General features: G+C 32.9%; 1 protein-coding gene across 1 annotated transcript in view; it reads right to left on the bottom strand.

The window, feature by feature from the left end:
- Positions 1-13,311, bottom strand: part of LOC118205150 (neurocalcin homolog) — a 173,256-nt gene extending 159,945 nt beyond the window's left edge. Inside the window, exon 1 of the mRNA XM_085813229.1 lies at positions 12,764-13,311. The gene's annotated coding sequence lies outside the window, so the exon portion shown is untranslated. The remainder of the gene's footprint in view (positions 1-12,763) is intronic.
- Positions 13,312-22,111: the final 8,800 nt, after the last annotated feature.

The following is a 22,111-nucleotide window of genomic DNA, read 5'->3' as shown; positions in this document are numbered from 1 at the left end:
TGACCAAAAAAAAGTAGTTGAAGTCTCAAAAATACAGTAATTTGTTAGTTAAAGTCATAATTCTTCAAGCTAGAGGGCTATCAAGCTTCTTTGAAACGAAAAGGGGTCCATAAAATTTAATAAAAGGATAGATTTGGCCAGAAAAATATATTAATTTACATATAATACATATTAAGAACAAAGTATTGAAGTACTGAGCCAAATGTGTGGAGGAAAAAAATTTTTAAGTAGTGAGAGTGATAAGCTACACATTTTTACATTAGATCATTTAAATTAGCCATCCACTAATCACCTTCCCTTTCAGGATTTAAGTAAATAATATCTATATATAAGCATATACACGTGGGTTACAGCTAAATTTTTTAATATAAAAGAAGTAATAGATGCTACAGAAAAAAAAAAAAATGATGGCATAGCAAATTATTTATATTAATCGGCATTTATTATGAAATGGAAAAACTGGCATTAGTTATTTCTCAGAAACAGTACAGCTTCAGCAAGATTTTCTTTGTTGGAGGGCCACAGATCCGATTTGATAAACTTCAGAGCTGTGAAGAGTCTTTCCCCACTAACTTGAGTAGGAGAAAGAGCTGTTACTGTTAGCGCTACTTCTTTTAACTTTTCAGGATAGATTTTTATAAGTTCTAAAAGAGGTGTCTTGTAAGCGCAATCATATTTCTCTATTTCTTCAAAGGCCATGTAGAAATCTTATTTGTATTTTATCATTTTTATATCTAAAGGCTCTTGTTTCTTTATTTTCATTCGCTTTATCTAGTCTTTTCAATATTATCCAAAAATAAGTCGCAAAATCTAATTCATCACTGGAAAAGGATGATAGAGACTCAATTGCAGTGTCTGAAGTTTGACTGTCCCGATTCGAATTTTCCAATTGTTGTGATAATAATTTTATTCTTAATGAAAGTTCATAGATGACTTTCTTAACCTTTTTAATTTGTTCGTCATCCAAGAAAATTCGGTGTTTCGGATCTCCATATATTGAACCCAGCAAGATCTCATTGTCCAGCAAACTAGTTTCTCTTTTCTTCATTGAAGAAATGATTCCTTCTAGAAGAAACCCTCCATTTCAGAAAGAACAAACATCCCATTCTTCCTTTCTTGCCTCCTGTCAATTCTTCAGGTTGCAGCTTTTTTGTGGCTATATACCATATAGAAAGAAGAGTTTCCAATTCTGCAAGATCATTCCACAGTCTTTCTGTTAGTGAAACATTAGGGTTATCTACATCTCCTAAAAAAGTTCTTAATTCTAAAAAGCTCATTATTATCAAATATGTACTTCCTTATTGCATTGCTTGATCAACAATTGCTCCTTTTCCTGCTTGCTTCCTCAGAATGGCATCATTTTTAGGAGTTCTTGCTGCTAATGCTGCTTACCTAAACTTACCAGTGAGATTTGTAACTAAATTAATCAGTTTAATCACTAATGGCAAATAACACATCCATCCTCCTCTCTTATATTTTTTCATTAATATGTCAATAAAATATAAAATAACTATCTATTAATGTATACAATCCATAAATAAAAATAATAACTCTGACTCCTTTTACCCCAAAAACTGCCCGAATCCGAATCCGCAGCCCTAATTGTTACTGTAGTTGAAGTGATGCTGTGAATCTGAAATGAAATGAATTTGCAGTCTGAATGGCTTATTTTGTCTTGCACTGTCTAATTCTGTATTTGGTGCAATGCTTGGTGTGAGATCACAGATCTGGCCATCCTTCAGCAAAAGTCTATGCAAAGGTGGGGGGAGCATCTGCTGTATTATTTATTTATTAACAGATTTTTAGATGAGATATATCTGCTAGATTTGGTTTGATTTATGTCATTACGGCAAAGCCTTAAGGGCTATCTGCCTAAGGGGAAGGAAGCCTCTGTGGAGAATTTTCTATGGAAACTGGCTTGTATACACGTTACACATGGAAAAAAACACAAAAACGCCCATACAGCCAGCCCGTTCGTGGGATTCGAACGTCAGACCAAACAACCAGTATTCAGCGACTTTACTGCTCGGCTGCTGGTGGACCCATAACCTTCTAGAAGTCTGTCTATGGGGATAGTTACAGGGTAACAGTGTTGAACTGCTATCAAAAAAAAAAAAAAAAAAATCGAACTTAGTTCCATCGCAAAAAGGTAATGTTCCATCAAGATAATACAAGACCACATTTGTCTGCATTCCCCAGCTGAACTCAAACTGCTTTTGCCACACCCACCATATAGCCCCAACATCACCCCTTCAGACTTCTACCTTTTTTCACACCTGCACCTACATTTCTCAGGTGCAATTTTCCATTCTGCACAGAACATACGAAATGAGGTTGATCTGTTTTTTTAACCTGTGGCCACAAAGTTTCTGCACTAACGGCTTTAAAAAACTACTAAAACATTGACAGAAAATTATAGATTTAGATGCTGATTACTACTTGCACTAAAGGTATTGCTTTCATTTTTTCCCCCCTTACTTTATTGAGAATGTTTTTTTGACAGAAAACTTTTGTTACAACCAGATATTTTACTAACAGTGTTAAAATGTGATTCACCTCAACTATGTCAACAGTGATATTTTCAAATATTTAAAAATAAATTAATTCTAAAGATTTCATATCACAGCTGAAATCTGTCATAACATAAACATATCTTAAATTAACAAAACTTATTTAAATTTTATAACAAAACCCTCAAATCATAAATAAAGTTTCTCTGCATTAAAGTCCATTGAAAGTTGGGGAAAGGTTATTTACCTTTAAATTATATGATATAAATTGCTGAAACTAAAATTTTGGGTTCTTCCAAAATTTTTAATTTTTTATATTTTTAGTAATTTTAATCACAACAGTATGAATTATATATCAAAATGTACATTTTACTTTGGTGCACATGAAGTATATAAAATATTTGGAAAAAACAAGTTTGTATGCAAATTATACATACATGAAAAAGCAAAAATAGTGCACTGGCTGCATTAAGTATTCTTTCATGACTGGGAAACTAAAGTTTCAGAAGATTCTATGCAACTTTTAGTTTACAGAACTAGTGATTCTTAAGTGTTTTGCTATGATTCTCCTTTTTCTAATAATATCAAAGTATCACTGATTCAAATAGTACATCCCAAATATTATGTAAAATACAAAAACTGAAAACACTTTAATGAAGATAGATATATAGATTTATAGTTACATTTAATATATATATGTGTGTGTAAGAAGAATATGTAATCAAAATTATAATTCAAACTAGTGATTACCCCAGAATTCCTCCTCTCTATTCTAAAAATTGCAATAACTTTTCTAGATAAATCCATCTTGCATGACTTACATAACGCTGATGACATAGCTAATTCGGAGCCTGAACTCCAAATTTCGAGAAATGATACCTTTTCAACCTAAACCAAAACCTTCTCTTGGTGAGCTTCCATACTGGATTAATTGCACACTTCAGCTTCTACCTCTGTTGCAGCTTGACACCGTTTCATACATATATATGTCATATTTTATATAAATCGAAAAGGAAATGTCGAAACTAAATTGATAATTTTTTGTTCCTTCTACATGAAGGTTTAACCATTTCTTCTCCAAATAAAGAACTACCAAATTGAGTACATATAAATTTAATGAAACCTTCAACTAAGTTTTATCTTAACTAAAAATTAATATCAGCAAAGAGAAACTTTAAAAAAAAAAAATTTACAGAACATCATACAAAACAAAACTATTAATCTCCTCTGTTTAACGCTTCAAACAGAACTTGTCAAGGGGAAAGTGTTTTGACGCCACTTTAAGTATTTTGAAACCACGCTGAATAAGAAGGTAAAATACATTTAAAAAAAAAATTACGGAAGGATTTGGAGATAAATATAAACATTTTACTTTTTTAAGATATCGCATAATCCTTATTTAATAATTAAAATTTGCATTTTAAGTTGCTGAAATATGTTGACTTTTTATATGTTGATAACGTTTACCAACTTACAATAAATGTAGTTTGAGAAACTTTTAAAAAAGCTGTGAAAACCAGTAAAATGCACCCAATAAGTAACTTTCACCTTTTTTACCTGTAAAAAATCATCAAACTTTGCCAAGGTTACTGTGTTAATATATACGTTACCAATTATTTTTAGTCCTTTTAGATCTCACATAGTGGTTATTTTCATTATAATTTAGGTACACCAATGTGAGATTAATAAAATTCCCCTGAGAATAAGAAATTCCCACTAATTAACTGCTAAAAAAATACACTGAAGAGGTATGAGCTGGTCAGCTTGGTTGTATCTGCAAACTACTGAAAATTTATGCCATCTAAATTATTGTAAACGTGGTAAGTTATATGCATGCCAGCAGGAAGATTCCTTCCGAAATTACTAAAACCGAAAACATACACTTCATATAATAAATTTATACTAGAAAAATTTTAAAATTTTAAGTGACCTTTTAATTCTTTTCAGCATTTTATAGTTGTTTACTGATTGTACTTATATGGTTTTAAGTAAGCTCAAGTCTTTCTGTTTCGAGAAGTCTATGTATAGACTGCTTAAGAAAGGACTTGAAAAACTCTTCTATCTGGGTCTATCTGTAATATAATTTGTTTCAGATTTTTATTATTCAGATTAACCCTCTGAGTGGCATAACCAGCTTTATACAGTCATCGCACTTTTTGTTATTCGGTATATATTTGCTTTCTTACTTTCTTTAATAATGTAAATGTCATCCTAATGAATGTAAGTTTAAGACACAATAACACGCCGAATAAATACTAATTCAGAAGTCAAACAACAAAAATCAGCGTTAATTTACAAAATTTTCACAGGACTAGTTTCGATGGTTTTACCGAACCATCATCTTCAGCTGCAAAACCGCAAATGAACAAGATAGGAAATAATGTTTAGATAAGATAAGAAAGCCTGGACAAGAATAAGCAAGTGGCGCCATCTGTTGGCGAAACCAGAACTAAAACATAATTTCTCTAAAAGCCGAAGGCAAATTTGGATTGGAATTAGGATCGTTAACTAGAACAGAAAGATTTTTATCAATGTGAAATGCCTCTAGAAAATCCAGTTCTCCAATGGAAGATGTTTTTTGAATAATTTTGGCAGCAGAAAAATTGAAAGTGTGATTTTCGGACCAACAATGTTGAGCAACTGAAGACTTCTGTGTTTCCTTTTTTCTAACATATGCCTCATGTTCTTTGACGCGAAATTTTAAGGCTCTCTTAGTTTGGCCAATGTAAATTAAACCGCACTGGCAAGGAATCCTATAAATACCCCAGGAATTCATATCCGGAATGGGGTCCTTGAGTATAGAAGTTGGAATTTTATTGATGGGAGAGTAAACAACCCGAAAGTTAAATTTCTGCAAAATATGTGCAACTTTATAGCTAATTGATGGAAAGAAGGGAATGACAACAGAATTTTTATAATCTCCTAAAATAAGAGTGTGGCTTTTAGTGTGTTGAGATGAGAATTTTTTAACTGCTTGATTAATAATGTTGGGTGAAAAGCCCCTGTCAATAGCTATTGCTTTTAAATAATTTAGTTCTTCATCAAGGGCTAGTTTGGAGGAGCAAACTTGAAGAGCACGGAAAACATAGGAATAAAATGAAGCTAACTTTTGTTTAGTCGGATGACATGATTTAAAGTGTGGTGGAAGGCAAACCGATGAAGGTTTACGGTAAACTGTAGTACTGAAGTTGGATGTGTTACATGTGACCAGAATGTCGAGAAACGGAAGAGAATTGCAAGTCTCAAGTTCAAAAGTGAACTGTATAGCAGGATCAATAGAATTCATTGTTGAAAGAACTCTATTTAAATCATCTTTATTACCTTCAAACAGGGTAAAAGTATCGTCTACGTAGCGGAACCATGCCGGGAAGTTTAAAGTTTCAAACAATTTTGATTCATAATAATGCATGTAGATATCAGCCAGGATGGGACTGAGGGGGCTTCCCATGGCTAATCCCTCAATGCAGAATTGAGAATGCAGTTAACTGTCATAAAAACACCCTTGCAGTTAAATTCGAAAAACTTCTTTTACAGTCTTCCAGTTCAAGTAGTTCAAAAAATCTTCCCATTGTAAACATCAAGCCAATAGTTAATATTTCTAATGTTAGTCTTTCAGAAGAACAAGAGAGAATTCTAAAATATAATTTTAACTTTTCACAAACCTGTAAACCCTCGATTCCAAAGATTTTGGCTCCTATCGAAAAAGCTTTCAAGTTCAGTAAAGTTTCAGATTCTCAGAAAGAAATGATTAGGCATCTTATCGCTCATAATGTGAAATTCAATAATAAACCTTTGAAACCAAATCTAACTGCGAGAGAAAGAGCTACAATGCGCGAGATTCATTCTAACCCAGATATTGTCATTTCAAAGGCCGACAAAGGTGGCCAGATAGTTGTCATGGATAAGAACACTTACATCGATGGTGTCACTAAACTCTTAAACGAAGGACCATATAATCCGATCCCTAAAGATCCTTCACCTTCGGACTTATCCAAAATAAAAACTGCGATCAAATCTTCGCAAATCATTTCAAGCAACTTAAAACATTCGCTTATCCCATCTGTTGCGAATTGTGCCAGATTATATGCTCTTCCCAAAATTCATAAAAGTGGTATTCCTTTCCGCCCTATTGTATCAAATTTAGGTACTGCCTCGTATCCATTAGCTAAATATTTAGTTTCTAGATTTTCCACTCTATTAGACAATAACATTTACACCATAAAAAATTCAATAGAGTTTGTAAAAAAGGTTAAAAACATTTCTCCTCGTAATTTACTCATGGTTTCTTTTGATGTAAAATCATTATTCACCAATGTCCCAGTGGAGGGTGCATTAAGATGTCTAGAAACCAGACTTCGCGAATTTCATTTCTCTTGCATCGAAATTGATGAGCTAATTTCTCTCACTCAAGTCTGTTTGAAACAAACACATTTTGTTTTCCAAAATAAATATTACAAGCAAACTGAGGGATTAGCCATGGGAAGCCCCCTCAGTCCCATCCTGGCTGATATCTACATGCATTATTATGAATCAAAATTGTTTGAAACTTTAAACTTCCCGGCATGGTTCCGCTACGTAGACGATACTTTTACCCTGTTTGAAGGTAATAAAGATGATTTAAATAGAGTTCTTTCAACAATGAATTCTATTGATCCTGCTATTCAGTTCACTTTTGAACTTGAGACTTGCAATTCTCTTCCGTTTCTCGACATTCTGGTCACACGTAACACATCCAACTTCAGTACTACAGTTTACCGTAAACCTTCATCGGTTTGCCTTCCACCACACTTTAAATCATGTCATCCGACTAAACAAAAGTTAGCTTCATTTTATTCCTATGTTTTCCGTGCTCTTCAAGTTTGCTCCTACAAAGTAGCCCTTGATGAAGAACTAAATTATTTAAAAGCAATAGCTATTGACAGGGGCTTTTCACCCAACATTATTAATCAAGCAGTTAAAAAATTCTCATCTCAACACACTAAAAGCCACACTCTTATTTTAGGAGATTATAAAAATTCTGTTGTCATTCCCTTCTTTCCATCAATTAGCTATAAAGTTGCACATATTTTGCAGAAATTTAACTTTCGGGTTGTTTACTCTCCCATCAATAAAATTCCAACTTCTATACTCAAGGACCCCATTCCGGATATGAATTCCTGGGGTATTTATAGGATTCCTATAAATACCCCAGGAATAGGATTCCTTGCCTGGATTATCTATCTATATTTTGGATAGCTCTGTGGTAAAAAGAGAAGCAGCCAGCAACCGAGGTGCAGAAAGCAGTTGATGTGTTTAGGTTGAAATCTGATTTGATGGGATAATTAATAAAGATATAAAACTGTGATGATGTAGTTTTGATGGAAGATGATATCAATTCACTTTTTGGTCTTTTCACTCATGTGTTGTAGAGAGATATAGTTCACAGACAAATAAGGTGTGTCATAGTAAAGGTGTTGAATAAATGGAAAAATTGAGTTGCAGACAAACGTGCTGAGTTCAACATATAATTTAATAATTAAGATATATCCATGATTGATACAACGTTAGGGGTGCTAAGCATGCCCGAAAATTTTATGTATGCAGCTTGTATTTTAAATAGTTGAAAAACAAAATAAATGAAAAGACATGGCTATCCGAGGCAAAAGCAAGCCGAAAAGAGATGCAGAACATAGCTGAAGTATTTATAATTGCAAAATTCTTTGTTTGAGTTCTAGGGAGTGATTGGGCAAGAGTTCTTGCAGTGCATATAAATGATGCAAAATAATGCAATATGTACTCTTGAAAAGGGGATGTATTTAATTAAATTTAAAAATATAAAGTTTTATATGTGAATTTATCTTTCCTATTTTTCATTTTACATGTATATGTATATTGGAAGGAAAGGAATCGAAGTGCAGAGTAGGAGGGTTATATTGGAATTGTAATAAAAAAATGCTATTTTTTCATTGCCCTTTTATGAAGTTTAGGGTTATGGCGGCCAAATCTCTACCCCTTAGAATAGTAATTCTCAACCTAATTTTGCCCCATGCACCCCTTTTACTATTGCTAAAAGATCTTCCCCCCCCCTTTTTCAAAACTCGAGAAATACATATGCATTTATTTAGATTTAGATAATTTTTAATATGTTTTTAAAAATACAGTAAAAAGTATAGACAATACTGTTAAATAATAAAGCTTGAATAAAATATGTATTTTATATTAATAAACTAGAAACTTAACAGCTAAATAAATGGTTGACTGTATTCCCACCTCCTAAAAGTATGAAATTCCCCCTTGTTTGAGAACTCCTGGCTTAGAGATTGAAGTAATGACATTTCGTTTCAATACGTTATCATCATTTTAACCCTCTAAGCAGCACGGTCTTTTAGATCTGCCATAAAGATCTATATTTAAACAGTGTTTATTAACTAAATTTTTATAAATTTCTATAAACTAAATCATAAATAAACAAATGTACTTATTTTAGTCTCTATTTTCATAAACTTACATTCTAATTCAGAAGTCAAACAACAAAAATCAGCGTTAATTTACAAAATTTTCACAGGACTAGTTTCGATGGTTTTACCGAACCATCATCTTCAGCTGCAAAACCGCAAATGAACAAGATAGGAAATAATGTTTAGATAAGATAAGAAAGCCTGGACAAGAATAAGCAAGTGGCGCCATCTGTTGGCGAAACCAGAACTAAAACTTAATTTCTCTAAAAGCCGAAGGCAAATTTGGATTGGAATTAGGATCGTTAACTAGAACAGAAAGATTTTTATCAATGTGAAATGCCTCTAGAAAATCCAGTTCTCCAATGGAAGATGTTTTTTGAATAATTTTGGCAGCAGAAAAATTGAAAGTGTGATTTTCGGACCAACAATGTTGAGCAACAGAAGACTTCTGTGTTTCCTTTTTTCTAACATATGCCTCATGTTCTTTGACGTGAAATTTTAAGGCTCTCTTAGTTTGGCCAATGTAAATTAAACCGCACTGGCAAGGAACCCTATAAATACCCCAGGAATTCATATCCGGAATGGGGTCCTTGAGTATAATAATAAAATTAGAGTATCCAAAATATAGATAATCTTGAAAAATGCTCGAGTAGGGTGCTAATTTGTTTGTGGCCACAAATGCTTCCCAAAATAAAAATGAATATTTAATATGCCCAAGTTGCTGTTCATTGTGGATCAAAATCTACAAAATGCAGTATATCTACATCTATGCCATCAATATTTCTATGACATTTTTACATCTAAGTCTGCTTCGTTACATATGCAATATACTATATTGTAACATATACTACATTACAACATTACATATACTATATTGTAACATAGCCAAGGAATCAAGACCTGTTCTAGGCTAAATACATTTACCAGTAAATACAACTAAACTATGAACAGATCAAATCTAAGAAATTTTAGAATACATTTTCTCTATAATGGAATGAGCGAAACACTGTGGCCATTCTTTGCTTTTCCAATTCAGTCTCCTATTTCACTCCCACCCTACAACAAGGGAAAAGCCAGACCCCCCTTCTGGCAGAGGCAAGAAGAGAGTTTTCTGCCCCTCCTCTAAATGTGACACCAAGTCAGTCAAGTTCTCTTAATGTCCCTGCATTCCTTGAAAAATGGGACATTACAATATACTATGAAACTCGATACAGTCAAAAGTCGTTAATCCGGACTCGTCGGGACTTCGATTCCGGATTATCGATTTTTCCGAATTATAGATCATCAATTTAAATCTGGTAAGATGGCATGCAGAAATTATAAAATTAAAAATATGAAACTGTAATTTATGAAATAAAGAACAATTATTATCTAAAGGGTATCAAAATTTACAAAAAAGAACCTTAATATTTGTTTACTTTAATAAACATTTCTTTCAATGCAAGTTGTTTAAGTTGCTTCGTTTTTTATGCAATAATACATTCTCTTTAATTCTATAAACAGACATAATTTCTTGTTCAGTTACAAAGTTCCGCTGTTCAAGTCCTATAATTGCTGAGTCTACCGACTAATTTTTTAATTGAAATTTTTTCGTTTTTAATAACCTCTGTTACTTTCTTCGCTATTGGAAACGAATTATAATGACGAGGAATTTGATTTAAATCATATCAAAGACAGAGTACATCAAGATGAAATACTACATTTAATAAGGAATTATAAGTCAAATAAAATAAAAACATCTGCCCTGAAGATAAGAATAGTGCTGACAGATCAACTTCCAATTCATTGTGCGCTGCGGCGTTAAAGATAAACAAAGTTTAGATAAGCAAACGTTAAAGTTTAGATAAACAAAGGATATGACTTCATCCATTTTTTTGCATCAATTCCACTTTTTGTTTAATGGACTTCAAAACATACTTTCGCTTTGTAGATCCTTTACATATTAGTAAATATATATCAGAAATTCTATTTGACATAATCGAAAGTTCAAGCTTACTTTCATAAAATTGCTCTAACAGTCTGCAAAAAATAATAAGCCGGATCCAATTCAAAGATTAAGGAACAACACAATCTGCAACATTAACTAAAATAGATAATTAGATCATTTTAGCCTAGCTTATACCGTCTGTTATACATTAAACGCGCATTCATAAACGTATTTTGCGCACACGCACATTCGCAGCCATAAATGTCTTACGCATGCGCAGAAAGTTTGTAGCTTTGAGGTTCGGATTATGGGTATCCGAATTAACAACTTTTGACTGTAGTCATTTTTCTGATTAGGAGGGAGTACATTTGTTTCTGCCTTAACAAATCTTAATGGAACTGTGGCATTTGTCTTCTTTTATTTTCATTATACTGGTATAATTCATTGGAGTGGATGTTGAAATTTCAGCTCTTCTTAAGAAATGATGATCATTGCCCGATCAATGTCAAGGTTGTGAGAGATTTTGTACAAATCTTGGCTAGCAAAAACTAACTCTTGAGAAAGTGAAGAGAAAAATAACACCAAAAAAAAGTATGTATGGCTTCTGTGGGGAATTAAAAAAAAAAAAAAGAATACAAAATCACAGAAATGCACATAAAGATACCCAAACAAATGTTTCTCTCCAGAGTGACCCGCAAGCTCAAGACCCTTTGCTGGCGATGTGGATAATCAGAAAGTTTTCAAATATAGTCTATATGCAGTCTGATTTCTGCATTCAAATTTGAGTATGTGAAAGTGATTTTTATCTAAGAGGAAGCTGTTACTCATTAATTATGGCACAGATGATAAGTTCAGTTTTACAGTTTTCTCTGTTGTTCACTTTTACAGTTTTCTCTGTTAGACAAACATGTCAAGATTTTCTTTTTAATAGCTGAAAGTATTTGCTAGTGTTTACACACTACAAGAAAGTGTCGTTTCCACTTCTCAAAATGAAATCTAAGTTCTTGCAAAATAAAGAGTTTCTGCTGTGCCATTTCTGTTTCATCTGTGCCATTTCTTATTTTTTATCCAATTGCCAGTCTAAAAATATAAGATCCATGTAATCTTCTTATAATTTTTTATATAAGAGAGAAAAAAGACTGTCATATACCATTGTAATTATTTGCTTAAATGCGTAATTCGACAGAAACGAAGCTTAAAACAACATATAATATAAAACACTTTTAATCCAGCAAAAACATAATTTGGAGCAATCAAAGGTACTCTATTATTAATATATTACCTAGATCTTATATTTGTAGACTGGCAATTAAACAGAAATTCCTCATACTGTAAGGACTCGAATTTCTTCTGCAAAAGTGGGTACAGCATATTTCTTCGAACGAAAGTGGTAGCAACTACTTCCAGGTATTAAAATGAATATCTCGATATACTTGGCCAGTGCAGAAAATTTACGGAAGTGAACTCATCGCTTGTGCGTTATTTACATGTCCGATGATGGAATGAAAAAAAAAAAAAAAAAACTTCAAAAATTCACAAAAAATATTAAAACTGTTGTCATGTAAAAATATTTCTTTAAAGGGGGTAAACAATCTTTATTTCAAAACCTGAAAACAGCTAGATTACAGATTATTAATAACATACGAATCAATTTTCTAGTAGTTATGGAAGTTCCTAGTCATCTGTTTACTTATTTTAATAATCATTCTTACATTTCGGTAGACCAAGTTTTTCCAGAAATCGCAATTAATGTTAAAGATCTGTTCATTTTAAAGATTAATTTATTTGGAAACTTATGTTGCGAAAATGTCAAAACAACCGGAAGGAAGCGGTATATGCAACTGGATGGGAAATTATCGCATACTACATAATCAAATAGTACTACATACTTGGCAATACACTTCATGTGACACTTGCTGAATTAAGTATACTATTTACACTTCTCCGTCTTCACTTCTCAACTTAAGAATCGCCTACTTTGAATTAAAAGTATATAGCAAAACTAGGAGCTGGAACATACTTCTGGCAGAAGTTAAAGTATTTTTTCCAACATCTGATTAATAATCTGCTTGCAATCACCATGGTGGCGAGGTGGTCAGTTTTAAAATCTTGTCCTAGTATCAAAAGTATCAGAGATGGTTTTTTTTTTTTTTTTTTTTTTTTTTTTTTTTTTTTTTTACAGCAAAGCTTCACTAAAAGAAAATAATGGTTCTTAAATATATAGAATTACTCATTTTCAGTTATTAAGAAAATCTAGGTCATACAAATTACATTCATAATCTTAGAATTTTGTTCTACTTTTTTAATCATTTGATACTTTATCTTTTCTCCAGCCGTCGAGCACATGTTCGAAAACGTTCGTTGAAAATAACCGAGCTTATAGGACATGTTGAATCAAAGAGTATTCATTTTCGGTTATTGAAGAAATCTAGGCCATATAAAGATTCATATTCTCAGAATTTGGTTTTTCTTTTTTTATCATTTGACAATATTTTTATCTTTTGTCCAGCTATCGAGCACTTGCTCGAAAACATTCGTTGAGAATAATTGAGTTTATAGAACATGTTGCCTCTATAAAAGTCCTCTCTCTGAATGGCAACACTGTCAATATATGTTTAGAATAAATTTGTTTTGAAAATATTTTATTTCTGTTGTTAAAGATAAATACGCGGAGTTCTTAAAAGAACCAGTTTGGATTTCTTTCGTCTTATCCAACATTTGCTAACAAATCGGAAGTGACTGAAGCTCGTAAAGGGTCAATTATATTTATATTTATTGAAACTATTTAGTAACTATTAGTTCATAACAAATGCAAGCGATGTATGTTTTAGTAAGAAAAGAATGCCGTTAAGAACATCATTTACTAAAATGTACATAATTTAGTCACTCTTTTTGAAGAGGAAACAGTTAAGAATCGGACATTGAAATTAAATTCGCTTCACTGGAAAGAATAAAATCCATGGACCTTATAAGAGATAGACTAACCCAGTGGGCGGGGCGCTCGTCACCGACATGTCTGCAAGAAAGAGTAGGGACGATCTGGTTTACTTTAACACTGAAACCTATGGCGTTTGTATCACATAACCCTTTTTAATTATTAAATGTGATACGTTGTACAGTGATGAGATTATGAAAGCCACACTTTTTTCCAAATAGGATTCAATATATCACATTAAAGCGCTTTTTACTGCATTTCGCGCATTTTTTTTTTTCACGCGTAATTCTTGTAAAAACATCTTTACTTTGGTAAAACTCTAAGCACAAAATTTATGAACTTAATTTTGCGTAGAAATAAACTAAAATTAGATAACATTGATAGTACGTGATGCTGTGAAATAAATAAGGTAAAATTAAACAAAATCTGATAATTAAAAAAAAATTAATGAACATTTTCAGGCAGTGATTTTCCAAACTATAATAACATTACAAAACGATCACATTTATTTGATTTTATGATCATTAAATTATTAACATTAAAGTGGGTTAGTTATTTTAATAATTCATAAATTTCGGAGCATAAAATTTTCTGAGCGTAATGAAGGGAAAGAAAAGAGACAAAATAAAATCTAAAAGCACTCAGATTTTATATTACACCCAAAAGAAACATTTTTTACAGTTTCGTGTGTTACCTATATTTGTTGAATATCTGTTCTTCGCCCGTAAACCACATACATTTGAAAACAGCATATCTTTAGAATTCCCGCACTGGAGATAAAACTGTTATTTTCCGTATAGTGCTCGCTCTGAACTCGTTGAGATTGTTAATCAAAAATTCGTTAAAGATTTACAAAATATTAAATAGATTAAAACAAATTCGAAATTCGGCCGCCCAGATGCCCATGTTCGGGTGGAGGATTACATTATTCAAAATTTGATGGCTCTAGATATTGTCTTTTTTGTCACAGTGCGAAAAACATACATGTATTCATGCAGATTCTTCATTATTTAACTTCTTTACATATAATACAGGGCGATAATATTCGGTAACAACAATTTGCTAGGAGACACGGACATTTATAGTAAAACAGCGCAAAATGCCGCTTCGTTGTCACAGTGCTTGTCGTTTTGTCACACTGCGAAAAACATACATGTATTCATGCAGATTCTTCATTATTTAACTTCTTTACATATAATACAGGGCGATAATATTTGGTAACAACAATTTGCTAGGAGACACGGACATTTATAGTAAAACAGCGCAAAATGCCGCTTCGAAACTAACGGCCGATGCTATTCGCACCACCAATGCGATTATCCGCTTAAGCTATTCGTACCAAGGAGGTTAGGCTATTCGCACCCAGGCTATTCTAACCTCCTTGATTCGCACCAACATTAACCACGCATGCGCATTGAGTTGTCAAAGGCGAGTTACTACCTTGGCGTAGTTTATCATTTTTTAAGAGTTTGAGACTTTCAAATGTTTAGAAAGGAAAATGGGTTCCTTTTCTTATAAAAAGAAGAAACAAATTTCCTTTCATTAAAGTATATATAAAAAAGGGCAGATTTTTATGTTCGCAATGTTTATCCTTTTCCTGAACGGTTTGAATAGTTTAAATGACTGATTTGAAGGGGGGGGCAAAATCGTGTTGACATTTTTTGTACTTCTCAGAATACATATAGCTTTAAAGATGTGTTTTGCTCAGTCAAGCCTTTAATTCATTCCTCTTTGAAAAATTTCGTGCGATAAAAGATACTAAAAATTAGACACCGGATTTCTGTGTAGAAAATTTAGACATGAAATAAGTTAAAAGAGAATATAGGAACTATTAAATGAATTATTCTGTGTGCCTGCTTATTTTTTTATGGAAATACTTGCCATTTTCAGGACACAAAAAGTGCTTCAAAAAACTTTGAAATATTAGTGCAAACACATTAATCAATTAAACTGAAATAAATAATCGGATGTAATTTAAAAGACAGAAATAATTTAATGTAAGAGATTTAGATTTGAAAATTTGCACACACAAATGATTTATTTATTAGATTTTATAAGGTTTTTATTTCATAAATAACTTTGATATTGAATATGGCATTTTAACCTATAAACATGAGTGGATACTGAAAAAGTGATGAATATATAAGAATATTATAATTTTCACTAAGTTTTCTTATTGAATAATAAATTCTGACAGTCCAATGCTATAAGACTAGGGCCTAAATTTGCATAAAAATTCCTCTGTTAAATAAAAGAATTTAAGTAATTTCTGTAGCCTTTTTGTCAATACACTAAAGAGTTTTTAACTAATTACTCGTCCTCGCTTGCAATTAGAACCATCATTAAATCCCTATTTTATCTAATCATTTCCTGAACATTATCATGTATATAGATTGACTTCGTTTTTGATAATTATTACTCACAAATTATTCTCTTGCTGGTGAACTATTAACAACCTCTTCTATTGCTGAGTTAGGGTTAACAACCTTCGCTCTCACTACCGGCTGCCTTGTACCTCGGCTTCTTGTGCGCATGCGCGAACGTAGGTGGTGTGAATAGCATATTAGCTATTCGCATCGTCGGTGCGATTAGCCACTGCGGAAACTAACAGCCTTTCTAGGCTACCGCCGCTTTGGGCTAATAAATTAAATTAACAGTAAATAAAAAAAAATATTATGGAGAACTAAAAATAAATTAAAAAATAATCACTATAAAATACAAACAAAATTAATTATTACGGTTAAATACAATTTTAATATTAGAATTAAATGTATAAAATTTTGAAGGAGTCAAAAGTGTTTATCACTATGATGTATTATGAAATAAAATTCCTTTATAGAAATTGTGCTATAATACTCATCTATAATTTTAAACAAAACTTTCAAAAATTCTTTTTTAAATATTTTAGTATTTTTTACTTATTTACATCAATATAAAGCATAAAAATTGCAAGAGAAAATTGCTTGTTTGAAATTTTCTATTAGTTCAGATTTAAAATATTATTTTCTAAAAGAAGTAGTTACAAATTTCCTTACAGCATAGGAAAAGCTAAAGAAATATCCAGCCTTGAAAGCATGCAATAGCTTTATAATTATTTGGAACGTTAATTATGCTTGATAAATATGCTAAATTTTTAAAAATCAATCTCAGTTTCAAAAATAAAAATATGTAGAAATTCTAATTTGTGAAATGAGGCTCTACAACCAGCTTTTTCTTGACAATTATAGACGCTGCAATTGGCAACCAATGTTCAATTTCTGCAAGTCATCCCTACTCCTCCGGATGTGATCAAGGTGGCAGCCGGCAACGCCTCAGACGAGGGAGAAAACCCGTTTGGGTTAGTCTATTTCTTATACGGTCCATGATAAAATCTAGTTCAAGTAAAATTGATGAGCAAATTTTAGAGTTTTTGCAAGCCGATGAAACATAAAGTGATGCATATAATAATGAAGAAACAGTTGGAAAGTATAATGAGAAATATGATAACGCAAGAGTATGTGCGAACTCTATTTTACAAAATGTAATTTCTAATCAAGAATCTGTAACTTCGAATGTTGAGCAATCGAAACTCAAATTGTTACATGTATGTGGCAACACACTAGTTGCTTGTTGAACTGGAGTAAAGTAATCGTCAGTTCATGTTGGTTTGTAATAAACTAAACGTGCTGTAGAAAATAACTGAATGTGGCTTTCGCGTTTGTTTACCTGCGGGGAAGTGCGTGTGTGGGTAGTGCTTGGAGGCGTGATATACTGTTTTTCGGAGTCTATTAAGTAAAGTAACCTTTATTCCTTTACTTTTTAGTTTAATTTCTGCAATTAAAGTTCCGAGAGAGCTATCTGGAAATCTTCTTATCTAAGTTGTAATGCGTTGGATAATCACAATGGATTGGAACAGTGAAAACGGGCAAGGGACAGAACAACTGTTCAGTCCGATCTGGCCAACAGAATTATTTCTGAAAACATGCTATGAAAGAGGCATTAAAAATTATGTAATTTTCATAAGTGTTAAAGAAAAAGATTTGAATGTGAATAACCCAAAAAGCTTAAAAGATAAAATTGAAAAAAACTATCGTTCGTGAAACATATTGATTTTATTAAGCGCATAAGAGATGGCAGACTTTTAATTTGTACGGCATCGGCTGAATGTGCCTGACAAGTACAAAGCTTGTCAGAGATATTGAATATCAAAGTCTCTGCAACACTCTCAATGAATGATTTAACAGGTAAATTTCTTCTATCTGATATACCAGAAGACTTTGAATTATCTGAGCTAGCTAAAGAACTTAGCTGTGATAACGATATATATGTAATTAGCTTACGAAGATTTATGATAAAAGGGTCTGATAAAAACAGAAGGCCCTTCGAGAAGGTACTGGTCACAGTTATCGTACACAACATCCCAGAATTCATAAAAGTACGGTTGACCACACAAAGAGTAACGAGGTTTTATGATAATCCGAGACAGTGCTCACAGTGTCTGAAATTCGGACATGGAATAAAAAATTGTAGAGGGCAAATTAAATGTGGTAGATGTGGTGATAACCACAAAAGATAGCAATGTCAAAGTCAGTTAATAAAGTGTGTTTTATGCAATAATAATCACGAAAACACTTCAAAAAATTGCCCGAAGTATAAAGAAGAGAGCAAAATTATCAAATATAGTGAAGATTACCACGTCCCTATTGCAGAAGTAAGAAGAATTATCGAAAGCAAATCGATATACGCAAAAGTGGCTGGAACCAGGGAGTCAAAATTGGCAAAGGAGGAAATTTTGATGGTGGTAACACCACTAATTGCTTCTCTTCAAAATTCATTTGAAACGGCTTCAAAACAACAAGCCGCAAATTTTGAAAGAATTTTGCTAGAACACGCCAAAATATATGAAAACACGATTGGAAAATGCGCGAAAAATTTTATAAGAAGCTAAATGAACTGTCGGAATTAATTAAAGACAAGCAAAATGGAAAACGGGCCCTTGAATTAGATAGTACTGAGGACTCGTCAAATATTGGCATGGATTCTATGAGAAGCAAGGGAGCAAAATCCCCAAAGTTCCCCCTGAAGTACTTGAGGCATTCTACCAAAGCAAGTATGACTAGACTAAACTAAAGAAAATTGGAAAAGGTTAGTGGGAAAACTGAATTCTTCCACTTTACTTATTTTTCTCTTTCCGTTCTTACAGTTTTGGCATTCATCCAGCTCTATGGGGCTAACTATTTGTTCTTGGAATGCAAGAAGCATCTCCAATAAGAAAGATTTTGTCGTTCATAGGAAAGAATTTCATTGTAATATTTTAGTAGTCCAGGAGACCTGGCTTTCAAATTTAGATGATTTTCGTTTACCAAGTAAGGTAATTTATCGGAAAGACAGGAATAGCTCCCGCCAAAGCGGCGGCCTCATAACTGCTATCAGGGAAGACTGCGCTACTTTACTAGTACAGGATAATAACTATAATATTGCAGGGGGAGAAATAATGAGAGTTGACATCAATGCAAATGGTTTTAATTTATCAATTTTAAATGCCTATCAATTTTAAACCAGTCAGGAGACCATGTTTGGATTGCTGAAGATCAATGTGGCATGTTTGCTAAACATTACGCAAAAGCCTCTGACTACAAACAACTGCTCCAGGATTAAGTGAGAACGACAGCAGCAGCTTTAGCAGGTCTTTCTCCAGAGTGGAACTTGACAAGGCCATTAAGAACCTCAAAAACTCTACCCCAGAGCAGGATGGACTCACAAGGACTGCCATTACGTCTTTAGAACAAGACAGCAAGTGTATCCTTCTGGAGGCTTGCAATAACTTGTGGTACTCGGGTCAAATCTCTAAGAAGTGGAAAGAAGCAGTAGTGATTCCTTTCTTAAAACCTCGAAGAGATAGCTGTGAGATTTCTGTTCACAGCCCAATCTCTCTGGCACAAAATCTTGGCCAAGGTAATGGAAAAAATGGTACTGAATAGACTGCTTCCAAGCATTCAAGAAAGTGGGAAACTCTCAGAGCAGCATATGGGTTCCTTCCTAATAGAAATTGCATTGTTCTGCTTAACAAAATCTATAGCAGCATCTTACATCATAGGAAACAAAGTTGGTTGAACTTGACCTCAAGGCTGCCTTTGACTGCCTGCTTTAAAAATAATGCAATTTGGAGTCAAGGGGAACAAACAGCATCTTATCTATGAAATTTTTTTTAAATCAGAGAACTATAAGACTGAAGTGGAGACTACTCTCGAAGAGTTATGGGATTTCATGTGGTGTCCCACATGGAAGTATTTTATCACTTTTATACTTTTCACCGTTTTTATGCATAACGTCTATGATCTTATTCCACCTGACGGTGAATGTTTCGTGTATGCAGACGATATCTTTATCTAATGCCCAGATAGGTAACGGAGGACGTGAGCACCATTCCCGTACCGTAACGGTTAACTGGTTTAGCACCCCGTCCGCCACTGTCTAGAGCAAAAACCCCCGAGTTGTTAGTTGGGGGCTACAGAGTCATCTCATACTTGGCTCCGAGACCCATCACCTGATGCATGGCCCTTATGACCAGCTGCATCCAAGTGGCCACTGGGATTTTGCTTTTAACACATAGGATTTTTTACATTGCCGTAAGACGGCTATTTTTAACAGATTCTTTACAGGACTCAAATTTTACATCAGTTTCAAATTATACATTAATATTAAATTTTTATTTATGTTTAACATAAACCTGAATATAGAAATTTCAACATATAAAAGAGGTACTAATAATCATAATGGATGAATACATAATAAATAAAACAATGATAGATGTACACATAGTAAAGGTGTAAATCCTAATACTTCCAATAATACAAATTTTGAAAAAAACTTATAATGGCAATAAAAATGGTAAGTGTGTAATAAATACTTTTCTTAAAGTCTATAAACATATCTTTCCGTAACCTACTTCCTAATTCTAGGGAAGTCCTAATTTGTTCTTGAATATAGTGCTATGATTTAGCCATATATAGTGCCATGAATATGAGGTATGTAATTGTTGTTAATGTCTTTCTTATAAAATTTAGAAAACTATATGATTAAAAATATTTTGTATTAGTTCTTTATAGTCCTGTAAGGATCTTAAGTTTTACTAACGTTTATTTTATTTTAAATCTTTACTATCACTTCTTATTTTCTACTTCCGGCCAGAATTATAAGCGTTAACGTATTTATGCAAAGTTTGTCTGGTGAACGCCAAGTACTTAAGTTGTGGCTTTGTGCCAAGCGAGAGAGAGGAAGCAGTTAGTCGAAGCAGGCCGCTTACCTTAGAAGTTTTACTCAGTTGCTGGTTGCCTTCCAGGCCAGAGGTTTAATCCTCTTGATAACTTTAAACGTATTGTAGTGTTCACAGTTCTCTGTACTACATACGGCTTCCTGTTAATATAAGGCCAATCTTCCACGTTTATTATTTTAAAGTTAAATTAGAGTTTAGTTTTATTTTTTATATTTTTACGTTTAGACCACAAGTAGTGGGTCTTTGTATTCCGAAGTACGGAAGTTATTGTAAATAGAGAAAAATAAAGGGTTTTGTATACCCTTCTTGTGTATCCTGTCTACTTCCCACAGTTATTGAACATAGCTTTAGTAAGCCCTCTGTTCCGAGTCAGGTCCTTGCATGTTCCCGAAGAAAGTAAGACGGAACATTGAACCTGATAGTCCTTCATGAAGTGTATCTTTATAAAATTCTATAATATTCTTTATATAATTCTGTATAAAATGTCATAATTTATCCTTAGTAAAATACGTTTGAAACTTATTCCTTCGTTCTTCTTCTTTAAGAAGTTCTTCTTTTCTTGGTTCTTCTCTTTCCTTTACTCTTCCTTTCTGATGTCTCATTCGTTAAATCTTCCTTTCCTCTACCTTAATTTCTTTCCTCCATTTTTTATGTATTTTCTTGGTATATACCCTTCATCTTTTTTACTTAATATAACGAATAAGAAATCCATCTTTATGAATTACTTGTTAACATATTCTTTCCATCTTCTACAGAATATTTTCCTTTTTCTTTTGCAAACCTTGTAGAAACATTAGGATTTTCTTGGAAGCCGGAAGATGAAAAATGAGCAATCACCTTCGCCGGGAATCGAACCACGGTCCTCTGCATACCGGTCCAACGTGCAGAACTACTACATCCCGAAGGCACGCTAGGAAAGCGGGAGAAATACTTTATAACCTTTATTTGTAATTTAATACCTTTTCCCTTTATGTCTTTTTCCTTTGAAGCCTCCTTCTTCTGCACTTCCATAAACGATTGAGTAGTCATTCATTATAAGTTATATCC

Source organism: Stegodyphus dumicola, chromosome 3 (genome assembly GCF_044657685.1).
Source record: "Stegodyphus dumicola isolate Sdum_Otavi_A_Nest chromosome 3, ASM4465768v1".
NCBI classification, from domain to species: Eukaryota; Metazoa; Arthropoda; class Arachnida; order Araneae; family Eresidae; genus Stegodyphus; species Stegodyphus dumicola.
Note: the sequence above shows the minus strand (reverse complement) of the source record. Positions and strands in the feature narration are given on the sequence as shown.